Source organism: Grus americana, chromosome 1 (assembly GCF_028858705.1).
Source record: "Grus americana isolate bGruAme1 chromosome 1, bGruAme1.mat, whole genome shotgun sequence".
Taxonomy (NCBI): domain Eukaryota; kingdom Metazoa; phylum Chordata; class Aves; order Gruiformes; family Gruidae; genus Grus; species Grus americana.
Genome location: NC_072852.1, coordinates 142,272,882 through 142,294,034, shown reverse-complemented (window position 1 = coordinate 142,294,034; position 21,153 = coordinate 142,272,882). Strand labels below are relative to the sequence as shown.

General features: G+C 38.5%; 1 long non-coding RNA gene across 1 annotated transcript in view; it reads left to right on the top strand.

Annotated features, from left to right (window-relative positions):
- Positions 1-20,579, top strand: part of LOC129199329 (uncharacterized) — a 90,625-nt gene extending 70,046 nt beyond the window's left edge. Inside the window, exons 3-4 of the long non-coding RNA XR_008574645.1 lie at positions 19,815-19,928; positions 20,464-20,579. This is a non-coding gene — a long non-coding RNA (uncharacterized LOC129199329). The remainder of the gene's footprint in view (positions 1-19,814; positions 19,929-20,463) is intronic.
- Positions 20,580-21,153: the final 574 nt, after the last annotated feature.

Genomic DNA, 21,153 nt, shown 5'->3' with positions numbered 1-21,153 from the left:
GCATTATGGCTTGGTATTGAATTTATTCCTTTATCTTTTTTTCTTGCTCACTCTTGGTCACACATTTGTAGATTAGAGATTAAAATAAAAGAGAAAGAAATGAACCCTTTTTGGGTGCAGACGGGATGGGTAATGTATTCTATTACACCCTCAAAGCATCAAACCGCCATCATATGAAGGCACTTTGAAGTGGGCATATTAGATTTCAAAGAATATGTAGATTTTTCAGAAAAAAAAATCTGGAAAGACTGAGAGTGGAAAAAACCCAACTGATCTCCTACATTATAAGGAAAACTATTAGGCTGGTGATATTAGTCAGCAAGTATGGATTATTCTTTTTCTTTTTTTTTTTTAAAGTTTTCACTCTTGGTTTTCATCCTTTTGAGCTGCAACAGTTAAAATATATTAATGGCCGTGTTTTCCCTCAATCAGTCACAGGGATAATTTGATTGATCATTTGTTTGTTGAACAAGATGTAGTGCATCCATAATAGGTGAAGAACTGTGCTGCGGTGCATATATTTATTCCATTAAAAAAAAAAAAAAAAAAAAGACCCTAAGTTGAAATAACAGAACACTCAGAAGTTAACAATGGTCTGTTATGCCATATTTTGACCCTTTTGTTACTGTAATATAAGCTTTATTTATAGGATCACAAACTAATACTTTGGCTGCTCTATACCTTATAGACACAGGGAAAGAGGGAGATAGATGCAGGAAAAAGGCTATGTATGCTGCCAACAGCTGGCATGTTTTACTCATGTATTTTTTGGAGTTCACAAGTCGATTGATTTGAGATATATCACAAGGTATTTTTATGATCTCAGTTAACCTCTACCAAATTGCAGTTTATAGTACCCTGAGACTTTAAAACCATTAGTACAAAGAAGTGGTAGAGTCCAACAAAATGTCTTTCATTTGTATACTTGTTTTCATTATTCCTTCTAAATTACCAGGGAGGCATCTTTGTCTGTTTAAACAGCATCTCTTGCTATTATAGATATCGAAAAGCAAAGTTATCTGTCTTAGAATTGGCATAGGAAGGAAGGCACCTCTGGAGATCATCTAGACCAACACACTGCTCAAGCTAAGGTCAACTAGTGCAGGTTGCCCATAGCTGTGTCAGGCTTGGTTTTGAAGATCTCCAAGGATGGAGGCACTACAATTTCTCTGGATGACCTGTTGCAGTGTTTGACCACTGTCACTGTAAAAAATGAAAAAACAAGACAACCAAAGAAACTTTACATTCAGATGGCTTTTCTTCTATTTCAGTTTGCAACCAGTGCTTCTTGTTCTTTCAGTGGATACCACTGAGCAATGTCTGGCTCAACTTCCTCATTCCCCTCATCAGTTATTTATACACGCTCCCTGAGATTTTTCTTCTCCAGGCTGAACAGTCCCAGCTCTCTCAGATTCTCCTCCTACATCAAATGCTCTACTCCCTTGATCAGCTCTGTGGCTCTCTGCTGTACTCACTCCAACATGTCCATGTCTTTCACATACTGGGGAGCCCAGCACAGGACCCAGCACTTCCAGACATGTCTCATCAGGGTTGAGTAGAGAGGAAAGATCACTTCTCTTTACCTCCTGCCAATGCTCTACTTAATGCAACCCAGAAGGCAGTTGGCTGCCTCGATCATGAGGACACGTTGCTGGCTTCTGGTCAGTCTGTTGTCCATATGAACCTCCAGGTCCTTGTCTGCAGAGCTGCTTTCTAGCCAGTCAGCCCCCAAGCCTGTGCTGGTGTCTGTGGCTGGTTGTTCCGAGATGCCTGCATCTGCATTTACCTTTGTGGAACTCCATGAGGCTCCTGCGGAACCATTTCTCCAGCCTGTGGAAGTACCTCTGAATAGCAGCATGGCTAACTGGCGTATCAGTACTCCTTCCAGTTTTGGATCATCTGCAAACTTGCTGAGGGTGCATTTATTCTCATCATCCAGGTCATTAATGAAGACATTAAGCAATATTAGCCCCAGTATCCACCCTTGGAGTGCAGCACTACTTACTGGCCTCCAGCTGGACTTTGTGCTGCCAATCACAACACTTTGAGCCCAGCAGGTCTCCCACTTACCTAACCCATACTTCAGCTTATCTATAAGGGTGTTATGAAAGATAGAGTCAATAGCCTTGCTAAAGTCAAGATAAACAATATCTACTGCTCTTCCCTCATTCACTTTCCTTTTCATCATCACAGATGCTGTGCAGGCGGCTGACATCCTCCCAGATCTCCTTTCCTTGACAACACAAAGTGTCCCCAAGCACGCACCTCTGTGGGTGAGGAGCCTATCTGACCCTTTCCAGCCTTGGCAAGGGGCACCAGTCACCCCCACAACTCCAGACATGCATCATCTCTTGGGATCTCACTCTAGGTGGAGGTCTCTGACGGGCCAGGGGCTGTTTCTTCAAGGCTGGTGCTGGGGGCTGTACACTGTGGCATGTCACCCCTGTTGCCCAGCCTGTAGGCACCACCCTCAGCAGAGCTTCTGGCCCTCTTCTGCGCTGCCCATGTTGGCTGCCTCCGTTAGCTGCACCCCGGTGTGACAGAGCCATATCACTGCCAGTGTCCTGGGGTACTGCAACAGCAGGACACTTGTTAGATGCCCTTCCTAGGCGTAGGATCACACCCCTGCTGCAGAGGGGATGCTATTCTGTTGCTTGAGGCACATAGGAAGAAAACTCCTTCTCACTTCTGATTCTGAAGACAAGATAAACTCTGAAAACAGAGAGCTTTCATAGCCACAAGAGCCCTATCCCCTAAACAGAAGCTGCAGCATGTGGTAACGCTTCATAATTTAACTAAAAGATTCAGAAGCCAAGTTTTATGTAAAGTTGGAAAAAATTGTTTTCCTGGTTCCCCAAAGAAGCCTGAGATTAAAACAATATGGATAGAGTACAAGCAGAATCAACCGTTTTCCTTTACAGTGCCTCTGGATAGATGTCACAGTATTCACCCAAGGATTCTTGTCACAAACTTCTCCTTTTTATTAGGATTATTTCTAGGATTTCTCTTGACTATTCCTTAGGCTAATGAAACTCTACTGTAGAGCAGCTGTGGATGTTTGTGGTATAGTATTAATTAAAATAATTTAAAAAATCAGAACCATGCACATAGTTATAAACACAGGGTACTTACCTCAGCATTTCCCCAAAAGTTTGAAGTTTGGGACTGTTTTTGAAGATGTGCCTGTATCTTTACTTGAAGGATTACATTGTTATCCTCATTTACACATAGAAGTCACACATGTACATGTCTGATGCTGTATGTGTATGGGCAAAGCTAAAAGTACTACACTATCAACTGTAGAGGTTTTTTTATGTTTTTGTGTGTGTATTTTTTTTCTCTGAAAATTTTAGCCAAAACACTTTACCTGTTTTTTATAACAAGAAATGATGAAACAGAGACAAGGAAGCAGCTTGCTAAAGGTCACCTAATCAGCAGTGATATTGGTCTGGAGACCACTTTATTACTTCTTCTTCCTAAGAAATAGCTGTTGCTTAAACCAAACAGGTGGCTGCTAATTACATACCCTTCATTTACCTGATACCTAATTTAATATGTTAGGGTTGGTTTTGCAGAAATGCTAAACATTTACAGCTGCCTCTGAGGTCAGTGGCATTTGAGCTTTGATCATATAAGATGCTGTAGTGTTTAAATATTGCATTTTAGATATTTGTAAATACTTCTTATTTTATTCCTGTTATGATGTTTTGGTGGTTTTTTTCACCCTTTATAAGATGAAATAACCTTATGTAAAGCTGGTGCCTGAGAAACTTTTTGGTGTTAAGAGTGGGGAGTACTACTAAAAAAAGGAAATTAATTCCATCATTTTCAAAGACGAATGTAACTAGTATAAAATCTTTAGGAGCCACACTCTGCTGTGCTACAGAAAACAAATAGGAACTCAGTACATGAACACTGTTTAGTGAGGACAATGGATGATACAAATCTGTAGGGAAAAAAATTATTTATGATGCTGTAACTAAAAAAAATACTTACAAAACAGGTGAACTTAAAGCACATTAATTTTGATGATTTCCAATTTTTGAATGTTTGACTTGCAGCTTGCTAGGTGTTTGTTATTATTTTCCAAACATTTTCCCATACTTTATAGCTATTTTTACAAGCATATCATGACATATGATATATTGCTGATAAAAAGATTTAAAAAATGATGAGTCAGATTCCATAACACTATGTCACTCATTCAAAAATAAAAGATAAGCAAAAGGAGCATCTTATTTCCTTTTTAGCTTTTAATCTTTCTGTTTTGTATGGGGTCATGATTGACAGTTCTGCCTTTAATTGAAGGTTATACTCTGACACTTAGGTAATAACATTTCTTGTAGTATGCAGAAAATCTGGAAAGATGAGGGCGAGTGCCTGCATTCAGGAAACAAGTGGCGGTCTCTTAGAGCATACCTCTGCTGCAGTGTACAGTTTCAGTCATTTCATGACATTTGCTTGTGACATATGCTAAGGTTTATATATATATTTCAAATTTAGTGTTAGTTTTTTCTTTTGTACATAATAACAGAATACATGATTGTGAAATATCTTAACAGACTTTCACTTTGGGGTTTTTTAATGTGCTTCTCTAAACATGAAGGTAGCTGATGGGGGTGGTTGGCTTTGCTCCCTTGGACTGAGTGCTAGCAGATTCATATATTCCTTTGTCAGACTTTTCACTCTTTACCAAAGTACAACACAGGGCAACATATATGCATGAATATCAGAAGTATGTGATCTCAACAGTTCTACTGTTTGTATACGAGGATTTAAAATAAATAAATAAATAAGTCAGACTAAATTATATATGCCTAATAAAATACTAATTTATAACTCCAAATTCTTATCTCTATAATATAAAAGATGTACTCACTTGTAAACCCAAAGCATTGATTTCCTTCAGAAACTTTAGGCCAACTCCTTCCTTTCTTTCTTTTCTTACTCTGGTAGCCAATTCTCATGAATTTAATTGTGTGATATCAGAATGCCATAAAAGTTTCAGCTTTCTTCAGGTTTTGCTGGTTTATTTTCATTTTATTTCTTTCCATCTTCAACCTCTTCAATTTTTTCCATCTTTTAGAGTAATTAGATACATATTTTGGGGTAAATTAGGAATTGTAAAAGGAAATCCATTGAGTAAAAGTAAGTTACTTTTAGATACTCTACACAAAAGGGATCTTTTGCATTCAAAGATTCTGAATGTACCTTAGAATACAATAAGATTTTTTTTTTTTTCTCTTGGCGTAGCATATGAAGGATGATATCTCTTAAAATAAAATTTTAAAATGAGCAAATATTTGGAATTCTGTCATCTTGGTGACACTTGTAATGGAAATTACAAATTGTTTTTACTTCATCTCAAATTTTCTTTTAATTAGACTTGAAAAGATTTTTAAGACTATTTTTCTTTCTTTTTTCATCTCCCCCTGCCAACATGTGCTTAACCTGTAAAACAATGAGGAATTCTGTTTTTTCCTCAAACTCTGTTTTATTATTTCCTTGCCACTCTGGAGTACTTCACTGTGAGCACAACATGCTACATACTGACATTAAACAGCCAGCAACAAAACCAAAGGCAGCAGAAGAATTTTGAATAGGTAGTTTCTTTTTCTTTTTTTTTTCTTGAGTTGTGATTTTTCTTCTTTTTTGTTTGTTTGTTTGTTTCTCATGACACTAGTATCTGCCTAGATAGAACTGGCATTTCTAAGTGAGAAAGAAAAACACACCCTCTTTGTCTTTTGGGGAGAATAAAATGAGATGGCTTTATTTTTCATAAAGTGAAAAGATGTATATGAGAGTTCTCTCCTCTTACTTTTCAGTAAGGCTATTTGTAGCAGTATTTGCAGAAGTCTAAGGTACCATTTGTTTCAGGAGTACAGGAGGTACTTGCTGTAGATTTCTAAACTGTATCTTGTACATTCAGCAACTCTGCTGCCAGTACTGGGCAGCTGGTTCCATTTGCAAAGACAAATTTTTCCTGTTACCATACCACATCCATACATTGTGAATCTAAGTGTAACTTCAAATCAAAATGAAGATGCTGCTACACTCTGTTTTCTGGGGGTTTTTTTGTTTTTTTTTTTAAATAAATACAAGACTATGATTGTTGTATCAATTAGGCAATGCTATGTTTTACGAAACTGCGGATAATGTGAAATAAAAACCTTCAAGACAGAAAGATGGCCATCTCTACTTAAGTAGGATATCATCACCAAAATGTTCGGTGTGGTAAGCTATTAGAAACTTTGCCTTTAAATGCAGACAAATTTCTATGACAGAAGTTTGTGCACATGCAAATGTAAAAAGAATATTACATCTCCCAAATCTCTCTAGACCATGTATTGTGAGATTTCTCTTCTCTTGCTTTAATTTATACATGTTTCTGAAGTCAGGATGCAGTTCAGTTAATGTCAGTTGGGCATTGATATTTGCCATCATTGAAGATTAGAATGAACGAGTTCCCTTCTTTAAAACCAAAGTGAAGGATATTTCCTGGTTTTTTGTGAATACACACAAATTTACACAAAATGGAAGGAAAATAATGTTGTACAAAGAAAAATCCCCTTTAGGGACTTGAACTATTGGTATTTGTTAATTTGATGATTTCATCCCCACCTTACCAAGATACTTATATATAGCCCCAACTGAGTGCCAAGCCCCTGACTTGTGCTGGATAGGGTAGGTGAAATTAACTAAACTGGGAGATGACATTTTTAATAAGATGACTGTACTGGTCACCTTGAAATGGGAATGGTGACAGCCACACAAATAAAAATAAAACATCAGTAATTATGAAAAGATAGCATATTTCAGTAGCTGGTTGTTGGTAGCTTCAGTTGTTGGTAACTTCAGACTGCTGGAAATGGGAACACTGTAGGTCAGCAGCCTCTGGAGTACTTTGTTGTCAGGAATATGATGGATGTTGTGGTTGCCGCTTTCTTTTTTATCCCCCTAGCTTCTACTTGGGGTCATTTGTGTGTTTCCTAACATGCTTTTACACCTCTCTGTTCCTTCATTGGTATATAGTTCCAGGCTATATGAGAATTTACTATATATAGTGCCTGTTATGTATGATAGATACTATTTATTTGTTCTTTGTTAGCCTGAGAACTGTTTTTACCCACTTCTGGGTCTTCTTTAAAAAAAACCAAACAAACCACAAAACCAAAAAGACCCCATATGAAACCCCCTCGATCATTAGTAAATGGTTCATAGCTGTGGGCACAAGACAGTACCTCATCTCTTAAGATCCCATGTTCATACTCCTCTCCCCTGAACGCGGTGTCTCCACTTTTCAGGGCCTCCACTATTGCACCTGGCCTGTATTCCTCTGTCCTACATCATAATGTTAGTCTCGCGGTTTAGCCCCAGCTGGCAGCTGAGCACCACGCGGCTGCTCGCTCCCCCCTCCCCCCGTACATGGTGGGATGGGGAGGAGAATCGGAAGAAAAGGGTAGAACTTGTGGGCTGGGATAAGGACAGTTTACTGGGACAGCAAAGGAAGAGGAAAATATCAACAGCAACACTTAGAATACACAAAGCAGGTGATACACAATGCAATTTTCTCACCCCCAGAGTCCGATGTCCAGCCCATACTGGACCAGCGACCCCTCCTTGCCAGCCAGCCCCCTTTATATACTGAGCATGATGTCCTATGGTATGGAATACCTCTTTGGCTATTGTGGGTCGCCTGTCCTGGCTGTGTCCCCTCCCAGCTTCTTGTGAAAATTAACTCTATCCTAGCCGAAACCCAGGACAGTTAGTTATAAAACCACAGTGGTACCATACAAAGATATTTTGAAACATTACAATGCACAAGCTGCAGCACCTAGTCATCTAGAGAAATGGCTGTCACAGGTAAACCAGGCAAAAGGAAGCTGCGGGTAGGTCAAGAGCAGGTGAGGCAGAGGGGGCCTGGCAAGCCTCCCCGCCCCTCGCGCACCCAGCACGAAGCTCGCAGCCGTGGCAGCACCGTGTTACAGGGCTACGCGACTGCAGAGCAAAGGCTGAAACGGGCATTGCCTGGGGGTGGAAGGGTGACAAACCCTTGGGAGCCAGCGGAGCCAGGGCTTGGGTGACATGCTGGCTCTGGTGTGGCCGCGTGCGCTTGCTGCCAGCTGTGGGTCTCTGGGGGACGCGTTGTGCAGCTTCTGGCACAGCAGACTCAGAGGGCGGAGAGGAAAATATTGCTGGGTAGTCAGCTTAAGTTCCTGCAAGTCCATTCATCTTCCAGACACAAATGGTCTCTAAAGGAAGCTCTTTGTGCTGCTGTTGTGTCTTGTCATCATGCTGGTGCCAAAGCAGTTGCTGAGATGGTAATATGGGAAGACTTCCACCAGATGCTCCTGTATATCCCTGATAAAGCCTTTTATGGGATCAAACATGTAGAGAAAGCTCACAAACAGTGGCAGCTGACACGTTATTGATAGCTAATTAACTTCTTGGGCAGAAGAATGTTGCTCTTAGAAGTGTGTACTTGCAGAAAGTGACTAAAGTAATACAGGAATCGAGACTATTCTCCACTTTCCATATCACTGCGGAAGAATGGCAGCCATCTTTCAGTAGCCATTTCCAGACCTTCCTGCTCACGCAGATAAACCTGAGGCAAAAAAAGAAAGAGAATAAAACTCTTGTCCGGTACTACAGAGTAGCTGAAAACAATTCTTAAAAGAAATTGTTTTCTATGGTTTGCAGCAATATGCATTTGAAGCCAAAACCAATTATAAAAAACCCCAAACCAAAACAACCCTATGTGTCTGCTCTGAACAATTTGCATTTGATCAGAAAAACAGCATCTACCCACAAGGGCCCATAGGCATCCTTTCCATTATGGAGACTTCTATACTCACTTTAAATAATTTGTTCATAAATTATGAATTTGTTCATGTAAAGATTACTTGAGAATGTAATTTTGAACAACACTGAATGGTATAGTAAGCAAGTTACAATATCCAAGCTACAAAAAATGTAAGTGGGAACATTTAAGAGCAAGTGCTAGATGGATGTGGGAAAGCAGAAAGGATATCTGACTGCTTGCTGAATCTGAACATTATTTCACTTAAAAATCTGTAATTGAATTAGGGAGAAAAATACCTTCAGTGATGGAGGGATTAAAGATTTAGTCTAATGGGCAACATTTTTCTCATTGTCACAGGGGGAGCATAATTGTGTTCTATATTACCTACCTTCTATAAATTTAGATTTGGACTTTGATTTAGGGATTTTGAACACATGACTGTGGCAGGGTCATTGGGGTCTTTGCAAAAATGTCCTGATACCCTTGCAAAGTATTGCCCTCTGCTCAGGGGAAAATACAAATTCTAGTTTGCCTAGAAAAGAAGGAAAACTGAGGATGTTTCACATGCTTTCTTTTTAGCTTCATTAACACACAGACTTATTAAGACACAGACAATAGCACACAGGTGAAAGCATATTATTTTACAAGATTCCTGAGAAACTTGCACTTGTTTGAGTCCCCTAACCTAGAATATCCAAACTGAGAATAACCCAGAGTGGTTCTGCTGCTGCTGCAAGGCTCCTTAGTTACTGGCATGATATGGGGTTTCTGATTTTACTTCCGACTACCATCTCCACCTTCCACTAATTTCCTCTTCTTTTCCAAAATTTGTCAATTATTTCCTTGCTTCTTTCCTTGTTATTCCCTATATGTCTCCTCTTTACATTTCTTAGGCATTCATTTCTCTTCTGGATGCAAGAAGAATGTAACATTGTCCTCACATACAGTAAAAAAATAGCTGGATGGGAGGTCAAACAGGCTTTTTGTGTGTGTGTGTGTGTGTGTGTGTGTGTGTGTCTTCTTTCCGTGATTGTTCAGGTATGCAGAAAACCGATTACGCTAACTAATCTTATTCCCTTTCAGGAAAAGTATGTACATAAACTTTTGCAATCCTGGTATTGATTTTGCTGCTTTAGTTGTTTGGCAGTAAAGAAAGAGTCACACATGACTACTTAACTTTATAATTCTGTAGTGGGAAAACTAAGAGAATTTCTTTCAATATTCAATAGTAACAGCAAAGTCAAGAATAAAGAAGCTGTGATTCTCTCTGGAGAATGGACAGCTGACAGTGAATTTTTGTTAAGGCTCTTTTTTATTCTCAAATTAGCAATGCAATGCTGCAGCTTCTTTGTCCTTAAACATCAAATTGTTCATGTTACCAGAATCCTTTTGTTCAGCCAGGTGATGAGAAACTGTGTGAATAAATAAAGCATGAGGGCTGTATCAGATGTTTTATTTCAGATATAGCAGAAGCATGCTGAGCAGTTGTTGTTTGTCAGGTCATGCACAGAGTTGTTTGGGCCCTAATCTTACAGCAGCTAGCCTCCTCCATAAAAGGTTTTGTGCTCTGAAACTACAGAGATTGGGTGAAAGAAAATGGAATAATATACCAGCAAAGTGAGTAAGGTAGGGATGAACTTCCAGCCAATTCTAAAATATTCCCTTAAGAGCTATTTGCAGTTGCTGTCTTGAATCTCAGAGAGTTAACATGCGCTGATGATCTCATTTAACAGTTCACCAAAGGGATGGTTCAAAGAGAAGATACTGCATTTTCCGACCAGTAGGAGAGTTCTGTGAATATGCTAGCTACTTTCCCTGTTCCACCTGAATTTGAAACTGAAGCTATATATCTCTCAGTTAAATAAATAAATTCATAAATCAGATGAAGTTAAACATTTACCCAAAATACGGTTATACCAACGCTTGCACAGAACTGATCCAGTCTTGCTTTTTCTTCATTCTGTGCAGACATCCTCATAAGCCTTCACTTCTAATTACTCAGTTGCTAGTCAGCATGAGTAGCACTTCTCTTAAAGCCAGAAGATTGAATGCTACTTTCATAATTATTTCAGTAAAACCCTCATTTGAATGTCTTCAAATATTATGTTTATTAATTAAAACTACTTAGTCTAACATAAAACTATTATTTTAATGAGGAAATATAATTTTATGTCTCAGCTAAGGTTTATATTTGCAAAACCGGCATTTCTAATAAAATTCTTTTGAGTAAGTTTACATCTCGCTGTTACAGTACTGGGACAATTTTATCTCATCTCAGAGAGCAGTTGAGTTTTCTTGATATGATGCTTGTTTATTGTCAGATATTGAGGTCAAGAAAAGCCAACCATTTCAAATGGTAATAACCAGAATAGCTGGTGTTTTCAGAAACAGTATTGTGATGAGTTCCCCTAAAACAGATTCAGAGGAAGGTCAGTCCTTCTAAGGACCTCATTCCCAATTTCACAATCTGTTGCTTGATTTTTTTATCTTTGTGTGACCTAATAACAACAATAATGAAATGAGTCTAGCCAGGTGATTATAAAACTATAAGAATGTCAAGGAATATAAAGTTTTATTATTGTGGCCTTCAAGAAAAAGAATGCTCTAATTTGTCTACCTATCAGAAATGTTTATCTCAGAGGACTGGGGAAAGGAAGCATATTACTTAAAATCACAATGGTTTTATGTGAAGCATTGCCACCAATTGTGAAAGATCATAAGTTTTACAAACAATGAGTAAAGCAAAAAAAATGGAAATTCCTCTGCAGGTGTCGTGGTTTAAGCCCAGCTAGTAACTAAGCACCATGCAGCTGCTCACCCACCAACCCCACCCACCCCCCCCAGCCAAGGAGAGGGGGGGGAGAATGGAAAATAACCTTGTGGGATGAGATAAAGACAGTTTAATGGGATAACAAAAGATGATAATAATATTAATAACAACAATAATATAAGTGATGCACAAATGCAATTGCTCACCATATGAAAGGAAAAAAAACCCAATCCAATGCCCAGTCACAAATCTGCCTCCCAGCTCACTTCCCCAGTTCCATAGGGAGCCTGATGCTCTATGGCATGGAATATCCCTGTGGCCAGCCTGGGCCAGCTGTCCTGGCTGTGCTCTCCCAGCTTCTGCTGCACCTGGCAGGGCCTGAGAAGCTGAAAAGTCCTTCACTTGGTGTAGGCACTACAGCTACCCAGCAACAACTAAACACATCAGTGTGTTATCAACCTAAATCCAAAACACAGTGCTATACCAAAATTAACTCTATCAGCCAAAACCAGGACAGCAGGGAAGGAGGAAACAGGTAATGTTTTCAACACTGCTTTCTGTTCCAGAAGGGACATTCATCTTTTAATAATGCGTGAAAAATCTCATAAACTAAAATTACCTTGTCTTGTCTTAGGTTTTGCTTCTATAGCTGCTCCCATTTCTCAGTTTGGGTATTTATAACTCTTACCTAAATTAAAGAAAACAGTTATTTTTTTTCCTCATAAAGATGATTCTAAATAAATAGTCTGAGTCCTCCACTCCCAGGAAAGGTGATATACTTAGCTTGCTCTCAGCTATTTTTGGGATGACATACTATCCTGAGAAAGTTTAAGACACCCCAGCACTGTTAGAATGTTTATTTGTTAAGCAGCAAGAGTTTATTATTAGACCTGTATTCTCATGCTCAGCATACATGCATCTACAACCCAGAAATTAGAGCAGTTTGCATTTCTCTGGTAGAGCAATCAAATATTATGTTTTATTTTATGAATACTATTTGATTAATGCCTATACTGTGGTATTGTACTTAAGCAATAAACAGAAAGTGAAATCTGAAGTTATTTTTTGTTCCACATCTGTCTCAAAGATAACTAATTTCTTCTCCTTCCATTCACCAGCTTTCAAAGATACCTAAAGCTCATTACTGGAATGAGACATACCCTGGTTAAAAAGGCATTTCAATAGTTTATGTTTTGGCTATAGGCAAAAGAAAGGCTTGCCTGCAAATCTGTACTATTAATGACAAGAGAATCTGGAAATATTCCTAGAATTAGCCAAGATGACTGGTATACTTCTGTATACTTTGAAGAGTTAAGATACACAGTTTTCAAATTGTAATGTAGAAAATTTAGGTAGTTGTGGTAACTATAGTAGCCTAAGCAAAAATTAATCACATTTTGATAAGCACAGGGAAAAATGAAATCATTATAATCTTCACATTTCACAGAAAGGCTTTTGTGGTGGGTTGACCCTGGCTGGGGGCCAGGTGCCCACCAGAGCCGCTCTATCACTCCCCTCATTCACTAGACAGGGGAGAAAAAAGTATAAGGAAAAGCTTATGGGTCGAGATAAGGACAGGGAGAGATCACTCACTAATTATCATGAGCAAACAGACTGAACTGAGAGAGGGAATTCATCTAATTTATTACTAGGCAAAACAGAGTAGAGGAATGGGAAATAAAATCAAATCTTAAAACACCTCCCCCCACCCCTCCCATCTTCCCAGGCTCAACTTCACTCCCGGCTTCAACCTCCGCCCCCCCTCAGCAGCACAGGGGGACGGGGAATGGGGGTTACGGTCAGTTCATCACTCGTTGTTTCTGCTGCTTCTTCATCCTCAGGGGGAGGACTCCTCTCATTGTTCCCCTGCTCCAGCATGGAGTCCCTCCCACAGGAGACAGTCCTTCATGAACTTTTCCAGCGTGGGTCTCTCCCACGGGGTGCAGACCTTCAGGACCAGACTGCTCCAGCGTGGGTCCCCCACAGGGTCACAAGTCCTGCCAGCAAACCTGCTCCAGCGTGGGCTCCTCTCTCCACAGGTCCACCGGTCCGGCCAGGAGCTTGCTCCAGCGTGGGCTTCCCACGGGCCACAGCCTCCTTCAGGTGTCTCCACCTGCTCCGGCGTGGGGTCCTCCACGGGCTGCAGGTGGAATCTCTACACCCCCTCATCCTTCCTCCATGGGCTGCAGGGGGACAGCCTGCTTCACCATGGCCTTCACCATGGGCTGCAGGGGAATCTCTGCTCCGGCGCCTGGAGCATCTCCTGCTCCTCCTTCTGCACTGACCTGGGTGTCTGCAGAGTTTCTTACATCTTCTCACTTCTCTCTCTGGCTGCAAAAGCTCCCCCCAAGTTGTTTTTTTCCCTTCTTAAATATGTTATCACAGAGGCGCTGATTGGCTCGGCCTTGGCCAGCGGCGGGTCCGTCTTGGAGCCGGCTGGCATTGGCTCTGTCAGACACAGGGGGAGCTTCTAGCAGCTTCTCACAGAAGCCGCCCCTGTAGCCCCCCGCTGCTACCAAAACCTTGCCATGCAAACCCAACACAGCTTTCCAAGTGTTTCAGGGAAGAAAGATGACAATCTAATACCTCTTTTAAAGAAAGAAAAGAGAAATGACACAACTTTTAAACACATGTATAGGACTAATTCTAACATGAAGAGTAGCAATGGAGTACTTGCATGACCAGATATTAGGTGTGATTCTGGTATTTCCAATACACAGACAATATAGATCACCATAAGGAACTAAAAGAAAACAGATGTGCTATTCTGTTACAGAGCTAGACTTTGTACAGAAATCATCCTTGAATACACCTTAAGTTATTAGGACTTGTAAGAATTGTTTACAATGTGTTTGCAAGATGAGCGAGTGGTCAATCTGTTTGAGCTCGTCTTGTTTTCCCCTCTGTAATCAATCCTACTTCTATCTATTCAGCCTAATTCAAAATAATTCTTTGTTTCACCACATCACTCTTGACTATCCTGCTTCCTCTTCCTTTATTCCAGTCATTTCATTTCTACAGAGATTTTATGTTGAATTATCCTCCTTACCAAACAGTAAACCTGAAATCTAGTTGCAGATTTAAAGCTCTCCATCCCTCCTTTTCCCATGCTCTACTATCTCCAATTCTCAGCTTCTATCTCCTCTAAAGAACTAGTTCTGGAATTTGTCTTTTGTTCTTGCGCTAACGCATCCTCAGGAAAGCAGTATTCTAGTTGCAGTGTGCTCTCATACACAGTCTGTGATATACCAAGAACTGTCTCATGAATCCTCACTGTACAGAAATTGCAAACTGAATGCTGTTTCAAGGTTGCTGTTATGTGACAGACTAAGACTGCATACTTTTTTGATTAAGTCATAGCCATGTGCTGCAAAGATAAAGCACCGCAGCGTAAACACAGTGCATAATACGACTTTGCTAGCCTAGTTTATGTCAGGGCATATTTAGTTTTTCTAAAACAATTGTATCTATGATAAAGATTTTTGCTTATGCTGATTGTGCTTCAAACATCTCCATCCCATGGTTGGCAGGGTTTTACCTATAAAACTTTCTAGTGGGAAATTGATTTAATTCAGCAAATGACAACATGTAACTGGTGAAGAAGAGAGAGGAGGAACTTTCAGTTCCTGTAGAGTATTGATCTGGAAAATGCTGATAGGAACAAAATTGAATCTTTATCAAGGACTTGTTTTGCTCTTTGAAAATAACTTTGCTTGCATTTTAAGCAGCTCAAGTGGTATTGGCTGAAGGTTATACTGTACAATGTAAGTAATTGCCACCTACTTTCTTGCATCTGTTTCTCCGCTCTGATAATTTTCTGTAGCTTCTTAAATAGTTTCTAAATCATTATGCTTTTTCGAGTCAAGATGGGTTTAGGCTGCTTTCTGTTTACAGACTAGAAACAGCTTTAGTTGCAAAGTCATTTTAAGGGTCATATTCAAGGCCTTTTTTAAAAAGATAGGTGTTAGCTTGCTGTGAACTTTGCACAAGATCTAGAATTACTTAAGATGGGGATAGCAAGAAAGTAAAACTTGCAGCTCATTTTTCATTAGATTTTGGGAAGTATATCACACAAATGTTATTTTGAGATGATATAACATTGAGTTTGATCTTTCAAAGACGTCAAATCTAATTTGGTTTTAAGGTTTCTGGGCTGCTGCTGCATCATCTGTCTTTCTATCTAGTCTCTCTCTCTGTGGAGACAATTGCTGCTAAATCATTTTGCAGCAATAATTTACTGTAATGTTAAGGATCCACAACATGGAGAGGAGCTGGTCTCTGTGCTATTCATGCTTGTGAAGGGTAATACGTCAAAACACTTGTAGGTGTTTGGCAAAAGTAGAGCTGCAGGTCTTTCACTTGTTATTAAGTGGGGAGGAGACTGAATTTTTCACTGCAAGAACAGCTTGCACAAATCAAGTCAGTTTGGAAGAGGTTGAACTCTGATTGCACTAGTTGCTTTTGTGGAAATATTGTTGGATGAACAAAGTCCATCCTGTAGCGTGTTCAGGAACCACTGTCTACTCTCTGGAACAGTCAGTTCATGCAGGTGGTATTTTCTGCTCTCAACAGATTTCAACAAAGGGTCACCTTCAACTATTCGTGCAACAAATCCTCTGTGTGTATTTCAGCAATTAATGAGTGGTAAGCTTGGAAAACTTTTTGTGATCTGAGTGACTTCATAGAATCTAGTTTTGGAGTTTTGTTAGTTGCCCAAATTAAGTTACTGAAGTGTTCTGATTCTTTTAAAATGTGTAGCACTTGGTTATTCTTCCATTCTCATCCCAGTGGTGTTCTGGGGACTGATTGAAGATTCTACAATAACTTGAGCACGTCATTCTGAAGGAGGCTCATGAGGAAAGAAATAACTTCCCTGATTGCTCTGCTTTGAAGTCTTGTGTTTCTGTGGTGGTATTTGCTGACAATGAAACTGAGATAATCTCTGATGTTTTCTTAGGTATGGGGAAGAGGAGGTACGCTTGGGAGTGCTGCCTTTGCTGATTGTTTCTCAGCAAAGGAGATATTTCTTCATATGATTCAATAGAGAATTAAGTTTCACCAAAGCAGAAGAAATATTTTAATTAAACATTAGCAGTTGTGTTAGCTACATTGCATTTTTGGAATTTTAAACTGTGGCCAAAAGCTTGATGAGTGAATTAACAAACAGAATATGTATTGCGCTGGCTCTCTATTTTTGTATGGTGCTTAGGCTTTAATGTACTCTCTTATCATGTATTTTAAGGCAAGTTTTTGTTGTCTTTCTTCCACTACTATTTCAGAGGAACCAGATGTGAGATATTGAACATAAGTACAGTCATACACACTTACTGGCTTTTTTTTTTCCTCACTTCATGGCTGTCCATGAGAGTTCTCCACTAGCTGGATATCTACTGGAGGTTTTGCAACATGAAAAGACTTCCAGTTTTTATGAAGAATGGGTGTGGAAACCCTCTGATTATGGGTAAAGAAATATTAACTGAACCTGGTAATCTCCTAGTGAGGCATTCATATTTCATATTCTGTAGTAACAGACAGTAAAGAAGACTATATATCTTGGGGATGAATGTGGTTCATATGTTCTGTGTTGCCTATACAGCCTAGAAGTAGTTTACAAGTGCTCAGATTAATAGTGATGTCATTATGCAGCCCTTCAAATCAAATCAGATCTTTGTTCACTCAATTCTGATCATATATAAAACTGTATCGCTGTTCTGTCTTCTCCCTCACCCCTCCTTAATTTCTCTAGTAATTAATCTACACTGTAAGTTCTCTACTGCCTACTGTTTAAAACTGGATGCTTGAGTTGGTCCTTAATCACTGCATAAAGCAAGTTGAACTTAGGTAGCAAACAGAAATAATAGGGGTGGAAAATCACTTTTTGTTAGAATTAATGGAATTAGAAGAGGTCTCCAGTCAGTTTACTCCCTAGAAGGACCCTTCCTCACCACACGCTTGTGTGGTGGAGCTAAAGAAGCAACTGCATTTTATTTCTAACCTTAAAAAACTGAGAGGAAATCCATGAAAGTGATTTCTATTGTGCTATTTTTTCCATGATAATCTTAAATATGCATCTGTCACTATAATTAGGTGGAATATACAAAAGTCAAAGCATGAACTTGGTAAAATGCCAATTTGGGAATTGCTTCTGCTCTGTTGTCACAGTTCAGTGATGCAGAGAGCGCTATAATGCCATAAAATAATATATTCCAAGGCTTAAATAGATTTGAAATTAAATAATGACTAGTGTACCATATACCTGAAAATATAGTAAATTCTAACACTAGTTTTTAAAAAGCCACATTTAATAAAGTTTAGTTTAAACTTTGATCAAATTAAGTACTCTTTAAAAGATGGATCAGATTCTTCTAAGCCTACAAATTAGTCATATTAGTCACAGTTCCCAAGAGTGACAAGCAAAATCTTTCTGCAATTCATATAACCACCCACAACAGTATTAATAGTCGTAACATAAAAGCAGAATTGCTTATTATGGAAAGGCTCTGTGACACTAGTGTTATGAAATGATCTGCAGTAAGCTGCTTGCCCATAATTATGCACGCTTTTGTGCTTCTTGCTGTGCAGTCGTCTCTGATGTAATTTTCCATCCAAATATGAGGTGGGCTGCTTGTTTTTAAACCCCCTTCAATTAAGGCCTAGAGCTGCTAGTTTTAATGCTGAAAAGTCCATTGGCAAAATAGAAGGGGTTTTTTTGACTTCTGTCATGGTTTAACCTGGCAGGCAGCTGAAACAACCACACAGCCATTCACTTACTCCCCACCCCCACAGTGGGATGGGGGAGAGAATAAAAAAGAAACAGGTAAAACTTGTGGGTTGACATAAAGACAGTTTAATAGAACAGAAAAGGAAAATAACAACAACAACAACATCAAAACCAACACATATTCATAATAAAGAATAAAACATATTACTAATGAAGAATAAAACATATCAATGTGGGATTCTTTTTGATTGTTTGTTTGTTGTTTTTTTCCCATTTAAAAGATCCTACCTGTGGAATACAAAGCACACAAATAGGAGTGATGTTAAGAAGCGAGTAGATGAGGAAGAGCCAATTCTGAGACAGCCTACTTATTAAACAGTTATATCAAACAGTGATTGTAAAGAAAGAAGACTGAAATGTCATATAACTTTGGAAGATTCTGGATCAGGTCAGTTTTTGTTTTTTCAGAGTCCTAGATACTTCAGAGATGTAGATCTTTCCTCCCTCTTCTGCAGGTTCCACCCTTACTCAACTAAGTTAACTTCCCTGTTCTGTTAAAAACTTATTATCTCTGATTCAAAGGCCTTGGTGCCTCAGAGGTAGAAGACAAGGAGCCAGTTTTGAAATTACACGTAGAACAGATCTTCTGACAGTTCTTCCAAAGTATATGTGACTCCACAAATGTAGAAAACAGTGGTCAAAGTTTACATTATTCTTGTTTAAAGGCCATGAAGAACCCTTTTAAAAAAAAACCAAATGCAACACTTTGGAGAACAGAAAAATTCAAGGGAAATCTTGAAAACAAATTTGTAGAATTTCAGGTTGTGTCTTGCTCCAGATTAATAATTATGAATGACAGTTGGCACTATTAAGCCATTTTTTCACAATTACCTTATTGCTTAATTTCCTAGTCTAAATATTCTTCTTAGGTAAAATTTGTCAAAGCTATATTTTTCTGAATCTTAGAAATTTATGCTTGCTATAGAAACAAGCTAACACTGAATTTTAGATAAGGTTGGCCATTTTCAGCATTAGCTCATTCCAAATACATTTTACTAGGCAGACTAATTCTTTGGAAATTTTTTCTTAAATATTCTGGAATGTGTGATAAATATGTCTGATGGGAGAATGAAGATAGAATTGGAAATATTAATAAACAAAAATTAAAACATTACTCAAATTTTGAGACTTACTAATTTCCTTGATAATTATATTTATACTGATTTTTTTTTGTTGTTTAAAGGGAATGCTAACAGTGCAACATTAATCACCAAACTTACTGTAAGAAGCTACATCATCCACAAAAATAACAGGTGAAATTGGCTCCATCTATGTTAGTGTTTTGGTTCAAATTAGAATTGTGTTTTTGCAGCAAATCTCCTGATTCTGTTTGCTGAGTGAGTTTGGCTCAAGCATATTAAAAGCTTAAAGTGTGCAAAATTGATTGCTTTCAGATGAAACTGGACCAGAAGATGTGCTCAAAGAATTCACATGGTGTTAATGGGCTTTTTTCATCACAGGACTAGATTGCAGTGACTCTGAAGTGACATGCCTGAAATACAGATAGTGTGGACATTGGCATCAACTATTTTGTTCTACAGGACTGTTTTGATTGTCCTGCAACAGTTATTAATGTAGGTATAGCTGGTTATCGATAGCATGATTTTATGTTCATGCTGACCATTTATATATACTCACATTCAAAAAGTAACACAAAATAGTGAATGGTAGAAATAGATACTTTAAGAAGCTGCATAGCAGAGAATTGGGTGATTTGGGACTATGGTAATGACATAAGGAATCTTCCATTTTAAGATTAGCAGAAGCTTTTAATTTGCTGTCTCTAGTGAATTTTATGAAAAGAATTTGATGGTCCCCATGAACATGTTGTATTCATCCCTGCAATAAAGACATTACAAAAAACTTTGGTACTAATGAACTAGTGTGTTGAGAGGCAGAACAAGTCAAAGGCTGACTAAGAATTGGAAGTAAAATTACTTCGTTTTATCATCACAAACAACAATCCAGGAAGATACTGAAAAACTAAGCACTTGCTTTTGTTGTACCTGTCTTTTTTTTCTTGTCTTTGAGTGAGCATGGTCAGTGCTGAGACTTTAGGAAGCTGCAACCCAGCTAACACATGCATTTTATTTTCTTTCTTTGTCTCAGAAAGAAGAATTCATAGAGACTTAATATGACCAGTTAAAGTAAAACACCGAGTGAACACAAATGTGGCATGAAGGGTCACATGTTGACCAGAGGAGTGAAGAATGGCCACAGGAAGAAAAAAAAAAAAAAAAAAAGAAGGAAAAAAGAAAAGGTAAATAAAAAGAAAATTAAGAAAATGGAAAGATTAAGAGAACAAGAAATAAAATTTATGTTTTAAACCAAAATATGTCTGAATGATTTTATGGTGATGTATGAATACTAGGAAGAAAATGAAAAGAGACTATTGCAATCAAGAACAGGAGAAGATGGTAAGAAAAATGCATAGGTCTAGGTATGTTCTACCTCTCCTTGCTTTTCACTGTAAAGTGGGATAAATTTCTTCCCAAGAGGAGAAAGGTACAAGTAGAGGAGAGAACAAAGATGTTTGTTTGGCTGAAAAAAAATAATGTGGTCTTTTATTTAGTTCTATTTTTTACAGATAGATTAATCCTGTTTGACATAAACAGCCTTTTCTTCCCATATAACTGCCAAATTGGTGCCAATTCAAGGAAAACAATATCAGTAACACTATATAGACCCATATAAATATTACAATAAATAAAATACTTTTGTGGCTTTAAATGTTAGGGACTCCATGTTTAATGCTTGGCCTCCTACAGAGAGTTTGAAAGACATGGTCTTGTGACGGAG